The sequence below is a fragment of the Bos javanicus genome, chromosome 8 (assembly GCF_032452875.1).
Source record: "Bos javanicus breed banteng chromosome 8, ARS-OSU_banteng_1.0, whole genome shotgun sequence".
NCBI classification, from domain to species: Eukaryota; Metazoa; Chordata; class Mammalia; order Artiodactyla; family Bovidae; genus Bos; species Bos javanicus.
The window spans coordinates 23,200,981-23,211,372 of NC_083875.1; the positions used below are offsets into that span (position 1 = coordinate 23,200,981).

General features: G+C 42.9%; 1 pseudogene; it reads right to left on the minus strand.

The window, feature by feature from the left end:
- Positions 1-9,210: 9,210 nt before the first annotated feature.
- On the minus strand, positions 9,211-10,043 carry LOC133252501 (interferon tau-like; annotated as a pseudogene).
- Positions 10,044-10,392: the final 349 nt, after the last annotated feature.

Here is a 10,392-nt window from a genome sequence, read left to right on the forward strand (position 1 = left end):
CTTTTACTTAAAGTGTTCAAGATTTGTTTTGCTCAGAATTTCTGCGTCGGGTATAGGGAATTCAGTGATGATGTAATGTAATATCAAAAGCTTCTGTCACAGAAATCAGTGCCCTTCAGTTGTTCATTCAGTCTACATCTTTCTGTTGGGCTGTCTTGTTGATCCATCTCTGTCTTGTGCTCAGAATGCAGAGCAGTGAGGCCCAGGCTGTGTCAGGGAGACATAGCCTTGTTTCTATACTTATTCTTGATGTTTTGTTTTAAATTTAAAGAACAGCAAAAAAAATTTAAGAACTTGTTTTCTGCATATTGATTTACTGGCCAGTTTGTCTCTCTCCTGCTGTGTTCCTTTACATTTCATCCTAGGGTTAATGAAAAAGGAAGGAAAAGAATGGCAGAGGGCGTCACCATATTTTCTGTGATTTTTAAGACGAGAGATTTTTTGTTTCTCATGTCAACTTTCCTGAAAGACAAAACTTGATGGCTGTTTGTGGACAAAAATAAAACAAATATAACTTTGAAGTCCATGAAAGAGAATATAGACAAATGCCTCTTTTGCTGACGCTATGGCAAAGTGTAAGTTAAATCTAAAGAAGGTCAACCAAAAAATGGAAGGAATCATAATATTTGAAAGTTGTCCAACAGTCTCAAAGACAGCCATTTGCACGTGCTAAGTCACTTCTGTCACGTCTGTCTGCCCATGGGATTCTCCAGGCAAGAATACTGGAGTGGGTTACCATTTCCTCTTCCAGGGAATCTTCCTGACCCAGGCATCAAACCCTGGTCTTTATGTCTCCTGGATTGGCAGGCAGGTTCTTTACCACTGGTGTCACTTGGGAAGCCTCCACAAAGATGGCCAGGTGAGACCAAAAATTGTACATGTAGTCGTGCCCCCAAAAGGGGCCCCAAATGCTGAAGGAAGAAGAAAAGGAACAAAACTTCTTTCACATATGAATTAGAGAGCCCTCTCATTTGTCAGTTGGAGAGAAGCAATGTAAAGACAAGTCTGTAAATTGAGGCAGAGATTTGATAGATCTAGGCTAAACTGAAGCCCTTCCCCACTGTCTAAGCAAACGCACACACACACACACACACACACACACACACGCACACACACGCACATACACATCGTGGTTAATTCCTGAATTACAATTAGATTTCTTTAATAGTTCTCAATTCTGCCTAAATAGACACATCCCAGGCTATTGGTTGGCAACAGTTGTGTTCTCTGAAATCCCTTTATTTGTGTCTGTGTTCTCTCTTACTCCCGAGGATAATGGAAGGGATGCAAGTGCAGTTATTATTCAAAGGGAATAGTAAACTTAAAGCAAGGCTTTCAATAGGGAAGACAGTACTCATTTTCAGAAGTTTTCTGAAAATGTTTTCTCACGTCCATTTTGTTTTCATTTAGACATTTTCTATTTGACCCAGAAAATGTAATGAATCTATAGTTTTAATTTTTACAATAGAAGTTCAGTTTTCCCCTTAAACCTTGGATTTGTCACTCCAAATGGATATCATATACATGAGAAACTAAATAAAGGCTGACATTATCTAGGGATGTAAAGACGTATACACATGTACATACTTATGTACACGTTTTAAAATATGTAAAGATTCCTTTTCTTTGTGTCAGGAACAAAATTTTTCCTTGACTCTGAACTGCATTTTTTCTCTCCTTACCTTGTACATAGGAGGTCAGAGTCCCTCAGCCCCTATAGGTTTCTGTATTTTGGTTTCTGTTTTAATCAGAGCAGAGGCTTGTGAGTATTAGTGCATGAGCTAATCGGGTGTTTCTGTTCTTTTGAGAACATTCATTCAGGTTCCTGAGGTTTCATTTCATGGGACCACAGGTCATGAGGAATGGGATGTTTCCCGCCATATCAGTAAACCAGGATGACACAGTCATCAGAGTTTCCAGCCGCACTGGCAACCCACTCCAGTACTCTTGCCTGGAAAATCCCAGGGATGGAGGAGCCTGGTGGGCTGCAGCCCATGGGGTCACTAGGAGTCGGACACAACTGAGCGATGTCACTTTCCCCTTTCACTTTCATGCCTTGGAGATGGAAATGGCAACCCACTTCAGTGTTTGTGCCTGGAGAATCTCAGGGACGGAGGAGCCTGGTGGGCTGCTGTCTATGGGGTCACACAGAGTCAGACACGACTAAAGTGACTTAGCATGGTGCTCAGGAAGGAGGAATATACCCCTGGTCTGACAGCTATCAGATTGGAGCCACTCCCTAAGATGAACCCAAGGGAACTCAAGATGTGAAAAATGGAAGGCTCATGGCCCCAGGATAGGTGAGATGCATGAACAGAATGATTTCAGTGAACTCAGACTCTTGTATCTTCACATACAGAGCAAAGTGCTAAATTCCTTACCTTGAGATATCTGGTTTTCTCTACTTCACAAAAATACCTTTGAGGTTCAAACTACCTGCCCATTCTTGCAAACTTCTATATAACCTGGCCTCTACCCCCAGTTCTTTGGAGCACTTCTCTCTGTGTGACTTGAAATACTGTCCCCTGAATTCCTACCAAATAAAACGTAACTCTCAACTTTTAGGTTGTGACTTTTTTCTTCAAGTTGACAGTCAGGAATAATATACTAGACATCTCTGTTTCTTTCCACCTTTTTTTTTATGGTAGATCTATAGTCCTCTACAGACTGTGTCACTACCCCCACCAGGAATCCTAGTTCTTTCTAGTGCACTTAAATGTGAAGATTCTAAACAAAGATAATTGTATTTCCAACTCTGCCTCACTCACAAGGTATAGTTTTCACCTCTAATAGCACTTTTCATCTGGAATGACAGTGTCCTCAGCCCAAACTCTCTGGGACTCACTCGTGTGGGCAGGCTTACCACATCCTGAACTTCAGAATTCTACTGTGGAGGGGGCTTGTCTCTTTGTTTGCAAAATCATTCATTTTCCAGGGTCCCTACTCTCTCCCTAGAGTGTTCCTGTGAAGGACCGGAGTTCTCAGTGATGACCTCTTCTGACCTGTGTCCCCAGGTATCAAGGGTCAGCAGCCCTCCGATACTGAGAGATAAAGTGTGTTTCTGTCTATGTAGGTGGAGGCATGATCCAATTGCCATAGTTACACCTTTAGTAGACAATTTTTATTTTGCCAGTACAGCTTTTATCGCTCAACTCTTTTACTTAAAGTGTTGAACATTTGTTTATCTCAGAATTTCTGAGTTGGCTATAGGGAATTCAGTGATGGTGTTATGTATTAATAGAAGCATAAAAGTGATGGAAAAAAGTGACCTTTACTTGTTCATGCGGTACATCCATCTGTTGGGCTGACTTGTCTATCCATCTCTGTCTCATGCTCAGAATGCAAACCCATGAGGCCCAGGCTGTGTCAGGGAGAAATAGCGTTGTTTCTTTACAAACTCATGATGTTTCATTTTAAATTTAAATAACAGCAAAAGATTTAGGACTTATATTTTACATAGTGATTTGCTGGTCGGTGTTTGCTTCTCTCCTCCTGGGTTGCGTTCCATTTCATCCTCGGGTTAATACAAAGGGAAATAAAAGAATGGCAGAGGGGCTTCACCTCATTTTCTGTGATCTTCAAGACTTGAGATATTTTGTTTCTCCTTTCAACTTACTTAGAAAGCAAAACGATAGTTGTTTGTGGAGAAAATAAAACATTCGTATATCTGAACATAAAACATATGTATATCTGTCATGGAAGTGAAAAAAGAGAAGTGACTTTTCAGCTGACAAAATAGCAACATGTAAGTTAAATCTAAAAAAGCTCAGCCAAACAGTGGAAGAATCATGGGATTTGAAGGATGTTAAACAGTCACAAGACAGGCATCTGTGCGTGCTGAGTTGCTTCAGTCATGTCTGACTCTTTGAGACCCAGTGGACAGCCTCCCCCGTCCATGGGATTCTTCATGCAAGAGTACTGGAGTGGGTTGCCATTTCCTCCTCCAGAGGATCTTCATGACCCAGGGATCAAACCCAGGTCTCTTATGTCTCTTGCAGTGGCAGGTGAGTTCTTTAGCACCAGTGCCACCTGGGGAGCCCCCACAAAGACAGCCAGATGAGTCCAAAAATTATCCACGTAGTCTTGCCCGAAAATTGTCCCCAGAGTGTTGAAGAAAGAAAAAAAAAAAAAAAAGAACAAAAGTTACTTAACATACAGGAGAAGGAAATGACAATCCGCTCCAGTTTTCTTGTCTGAAGAATTCCATGAAAGGAAGAGCTTAGCGGGTACAGTCCTTTTCGGTTCAGTCACTCAGTCGTGTCTGACTCACTGCGACCCCATGGACTGCAGCACACCAGGCCTCCCTGTCCGTCACCAACTCCAAGAATTGACTCAAACTCATGTCCATGGAATCGGTGATGCCATCCAACTATCTCATCCTCTGTCATCCCCTTCTCCTCCCGCCTTCAATCTTTCCCAGCATCAGGATCTTTTCCAAGGAGTCAGTTCTTCGCATCAGGTGGCCAAAGTATTGGAGTTTCAGCTTCAGCATCAGTCCTTCCAATGAATATTCAGGATTGATTTCTTTAGGTTAAACTGGCTGAATCTCCTTGCAGTCCAAGGGACTCTCAAGAGTTTTCTCCAATAGCCCAGTTCAAAAGCATCAATTCTTTGGCACTCAGCTTTCTTTATGGTCTAACTATCACATCCATACTTGACCTCTGGAAAAACCATAGCCTTGACTAGACAGACTTTTGTTGCCAAAGTAATCTCCCTGCTGTTTGAAATGCTGTCTAGGTTGGTCATAAGTGACGAAATGTGGTCCACTGGAGAAGGAGTGGCAAACCACCTCAATATTCTTGCCTTGAGAAAAAACTTTCCCTTTGTATAGTCCACGGAGTTGCAAAAGAGTCATACTCAAATGAGCAACTGACATGTGTTTCACCTAGAAATTAAAGGTCTCTGAACGTGTGAATTCCCAGGCAGATTGATAAGAAGTCTGGGGTCCCCAAGGACGAGAGAGCGGTTTGGGGCTCTCCAGGTGGAGATAGGGTTCTGGAGTTCTCAAGGAGGAGAAAAGAACAAACTTTTTTTCTATATTGCTGTGTCTTAGTCAATAGAACAGTGTATCTTTCTCTAGGATATGTTTCTCTGTAACTAGAACCTTGTGATTTATCTTAAGATGTATGTTATTGGAGTGGGTCTGGTAAGATCTTTCTATTGTTAGTTCTAATCTCATTATCTTAAAATATATTTGGTGGGAGTTTGTCTAGTAAGATCTTTAAACTTTGAGACATTCTTTTGATTTATTGTAATAAGCAATTAAAAAAGTATATAGCTCCCTCGCTAAGGCTAGGGAGTGGGGCACTCTCCATCCCCCTTCTGATGTCTATGTCAGAAGCTTTCTCTCTTTTTATACTTTAATAAAACTCTGCTATACAAAAGCTCTTGAGTGATCAGCATGGTCGCTGCTTCCGGAGCTAAATCTTCGGAGATCAGGAATCCGACATTGTTCACCATAAGCTATCAGCTCTCCCATCCCTTAATTGGAGAGAAGCAATGTAAAGATGCAGTCTGTAACCTGAAGCAGAGATTTGAGAGATCTAGTCTATATTGAAGCCATTCCCTGCTACTTGATCAGTACACACACACACACACACGCACACACACACACACACACACACTCACACTCTCGCTCTCTCTTCCTGGTTTACTTCCTCAATTACTGTAGTTCATTACCTTACTAGTTCTCAATTCTACCCAAGTAGCTGCACCCCAGGTTATTGGTTGCCAACGATTGTATTTTCTGAAATAGCCTCATTGGTGTCTGTGTTCTCTCTTACTACTGAGTCAAGGTGGAAGGTGGAAGGTGGATGCAAGTGCAATTATTATTCAAAGGGACATTGAGAGTTTTCTCCAGAAGTCAAGCAAAGAACAATGTACTGTTTAGGAATGAGTTAGTGCGCCTTCAAACAGGAGCTATTTCCTCTGATTCCCCTTGCATTTCCCTACCTAGAATGCCATGGTGAAGGCTCCAAGGGTGTTAAAGTAGGTAAAGCAAATGACGAATGTGTAACCTTGGCCAGATGAGCAGCCTGGAAGTGAGAAACACGTCCTGACCTTTCTCTGCACGCAGCTTCCTTAGGCCAAGACATGTCCTGCCTAAAGCTGGGAGTATTTTCCTCTCTACAATATGAAAGCTAAGGAAGCAGGCTTTTTCAAGTTATTGGTTCAGTTATTTCCAGAAAAAATAATCTTCCCCTAGTTCTGAAGAAAATGCTAATAAGAAGGCAGACTTCTGCCTAGAAGAGCAAGAAGCCTGTTCTAGACTTGATCAGTGTCCTAGTCCATCTGAGCCGGTAGGTGGCACGCTTCCCCCGTAATTATTTTTAGTAGCCTCAAGAGGAAAAGGGATCCTGCTTTCTAGTCCATTTTGGCCAAGGCTGTTGTTACAGTATTGTAACAAGGACATTCTCTCATTCCCAAAAGTATTCATCTCAAGAAAAACAATAACCTGTTACATAAGAGTTTCTGAAAAGCCTAGAACTTTGACTCAAACTTTTAAGTGGTGGCTTTGCACTGTCAGGGCTTCCCTTGCGGCTCAGACAGTAAAGAATCTGCCTTCAATGTGAGAGACCCAGGTTTGATCCCTGGGTGGGGAAGATCCCCTGGAGAAGGAAATGGCAATCCACTCCAGTATTCTGCCTGGAGAATCCCATGGACAGAGGAGCCTGGTGGGCTATGGTTCATGGGGTGGCAAAGAGTGGGCACGACTGTGATACTATGCTTTGCACTCTTAAGGGGAAATCGGTAGCCAGAAGCACAAAGAAACAGGAAAGAGCTGTATGAATGGCTGGTGCAGGGGAAGGACCCAGTGAATCTGGAGAGCATACTGGGAATTGCCACATTGTGAGGAAGTAGCGGCATCCTTTGTTTTATCCCATTTCCCAGATAATTGCATTTTTTACACATTGAAGGTTTGTGACAACCCCATGTCAGGCAAGTCTATCAATGCCATTTTCAAAAGCCCTTGCACACTCACTGTCTTTGTGCCACACTGCAGTAATTCTCAGGATAGTTCAAACCTTTACCAGCAAAAAACTCTGAAGGCCCGGATGATCACGGGTGATTTTTCGCAATAAATTATGTATGGTCAGGCCACTCAGGATGTCTGTTCTCTTACTATCTGTACATCCCGTGCCCCACTAGTACACCCTATGCACATGACTGGCTTTTCTCTGCACTTGTCCCAGTCCCCAGATTTGATCTCTTTTGTCAAAGGGGTGGTTAGGGACGTGTCCCTCTACTGGTTTCCATGATAACTAATGGGCCCAACTGATCTCACCCCTAGGACCAGCACTCTCCTCCCACATGTGCCTCTCCCTCCTTCCCCATTCCCCACTTCCCCACCCTCTACTCCCCACCCCTCCATTGCTCTCAGAATGAAGCCTGTCACCATGTATTAATACTTCCCACCCCCAGTGCACCACACATGGTGGGGTGTTGCTCCAGCACCTTGCTTCATGTCCTGGGGCAGCACATGTAAGTGCCTCCCATCCATTAAACCATCCCTGCCTCTGTTCTTGATGGCAGATTCTTCCTTTGGTCTCAAAGCTGGGCAAACATAAGTCTTGTAAGCCTGCAGGGTACAACCCAACAATCGGTGGCAGCCAGGAGAAGGCAGAAACTCCTGTGAGTGCCCAGAGACAGGATGGGGAAAGGAAAGTTATTAGGGGCATCCAGTAGCACGTGGGGCCCAAAAGTTGCTGGGTGATCCTGAGGTGGCTGTCCACTAACCGAGGGGGCCCAAAAGTTGCTGGCTGCAATCCCCAAGCTGTAAGGTACTCCTGAGGTGGCCATCCACTACCATATGGTGCCCAAGAATTGTTGGGGGAATCCCAGAAGCAACAGGGAAATCCCTGGGTGGCTGTCCACTAGGATGTGGGGCCTTTGGGTGGCTGTCCTCGTTGAATGGGGGCTGCCCAGAGGTCTGGAGAACAATGGCCTCTGCTAGCTCTGCTACTGTATCAAAGTGAGCCTTTTATAATTGGTCAAGCCAGCTTTCTGGAAGGAATTGGTATTTCTATTGTGCCTTTGCCATGTAAGTGTTCTACCTGGCTCTCTGGAACTTTAATGTTCTCTGATCTCTTAAGTAAGGGGAAAAAAGAGCTTTTAGGTAAACTCTATAGAAATAATTATGTTTTAGGTAACACCTATCTAAAATAGTCTCCCCAGATTTTGGTGACTTGAAACTAAGTAAAGAGAATTAATTGACTTTCTGTACTGTGTGGTTCGTTTTGGTGGCCTCTTTGGGACCCCATGGGCTATAGCCCTCCAGGCTCCTCTGTCCATGGGGTTTCTCCAGACTAGAATACTGTAGTGGGTAGCCCAGCCCTCTTCCAGGGGATCATCCCAACCTAGGTCTCCTACATTGCAGGCAGATTCTTTAGCGACTGAACCACCAGGGACGCCCAAGAAAACAGGAGTGGGTAGGTAGCCTATCCCTTCCTCAAGCCATCTTCTGACCCAGTAATCAAACCAGGGTCTCCTGCTCTGCAGGTAGATTCTTTACCAGCTGAGCTATCAGGGAAGCCCTGCAGGCAGCTTAGAAAGATATATAATATTATTTGTCATTCCAGTATCATATGTACCTAATGCTTCCCATGTGAGAACATTCTTTCCTTTACTTCTCTTTGCAGTCTTTAGTATAATTGAAATAAAATAATACTGTTTTTATGTCCTCTTCTCTGTAAGACTGAGAGTTTCCATGCAGTAGGAACTACATTTGCTTTATTCACTTGTATTCCTTGGTGAGAATTACACAGTTTTTCACTTAGGGACTCAATATATATGTATAATATGAATGGAATGACTGAATAAAAAAATGTAACCATGCATTGTTTGATAAAATGTTAAATGGAGGTTTGGATTTAATTTTTGAGTAAAGAAACTCATTTTCAAAAAAAAAAAAAAGAAACTCATTTTCTTTCATAAGAATTTAATAAATAGAACAAAGTACCAAATTAATAACATGAAATGGTAAACATGTTTTAGAAATTTTAATATGATGTATAGAGGAATTGTAATTTTAGAAATATTTTAAGTATATTAGGTGCAGGAAGGAATAAGTAAATCAGCAAAGATAACATCAGGGCCGGCATGACTTTAGGACTCATGCCCCTACAGCTAAATACTTTTATATCTACTTTTTATTACTACTGACAAAGTATCGGCTAAAGTAATACAATGAATTTGGTTGCTAAAGCAGAAATCAGTCGACTGAAATGAACACAGGTGAGTGTACGAGGGTGATGTTGCATCTTTGTCGGTGAGAGTCATCTCAAGCAGAGTTGAGATCTCCATCCATCTTTCTTAACCTCTTTTACAAGCTGCTTGATGAAGAGAGGGCTCCATCATCTCCACTCTTGATGATTTCCCAGGCACAGTCACTGTATTCTTTCTCTTTCAGGTAGACATGGATTCCGTGGAAGTACCTCTTCAAGGGCAGAGTGAGGCTTATCCTTCCCAGGGCAGAGTAGTCTTCCTGTGCCACCACCTGACCCAAGCAGGCGTCGAGGTCGTCCAGTTGCTGTTGGAGTCCAAGCGGAGCTGCTCCAGGAGGGTGGTGTTCCAGGCAGCAGATGAGCACTCTGTGTGGAAGAGGTTGAAGCTCTGCTGGAGCATCTCGTGGAGCACAGAAATGGCCTGGGCCTCCTGGAGCTGGTCACCCTCCACCATCTGCTGGGGAAAACCGAAGCCTTTTCTGTCCTACAGACAGGAGTGAGGGGAGAGTCTGCTCATTCGGGCCAGGAGGCTGAGGTTCTGCCTGCCAACAAGCACGTGGTTCTGAGACAGATCACAGCCCAGAGATCCTCCCGGGCTGTAGCTGACCAGCACCAGGGCCATCAGTAGAGAGAGCACGAAATCCATGGGGAAGATGAGGCTGCTGCTCAGCTGGCTGAGATGGCGTCTGGTGGAACCTTGGAGGTAGGGTGTCTGATGATAATCTTTCTAAGCAAGGCTTTTAAGTAGGGAAGACAGTACTCATTGTCTTAAATTTCTGTCTCACTTGCCCTGTGTGTTTTCATTTAGAATATTTTCTATTTGACCTAGAAAATCTAAACTCTTAATTTTTATGGTAGAAGGTTAATTTTCCCAATAAAGTTTGGATTTGTCAAAGCAAATGTATATCAGTTAAATGAGAAATTAAAGAAAGGCTGAAATTATGTAAGTATGTAAAGACTTATAGAGGTATACATACTTATGTATACATTTAAGTATAATATATATAAACATTCCTTTTGTTCATGCTATGTCAAAACAAAATTTTTCCTTGATTCTTAAGTGCATTTTCCCCCCCTTATCTTACTCATAGGAATTCAGAGTCACTCAGGCCATATTGGTTTCTGTAGTTTATTTTCTGTTTCACAGAGCAGAGGCTTGTAATTAAGA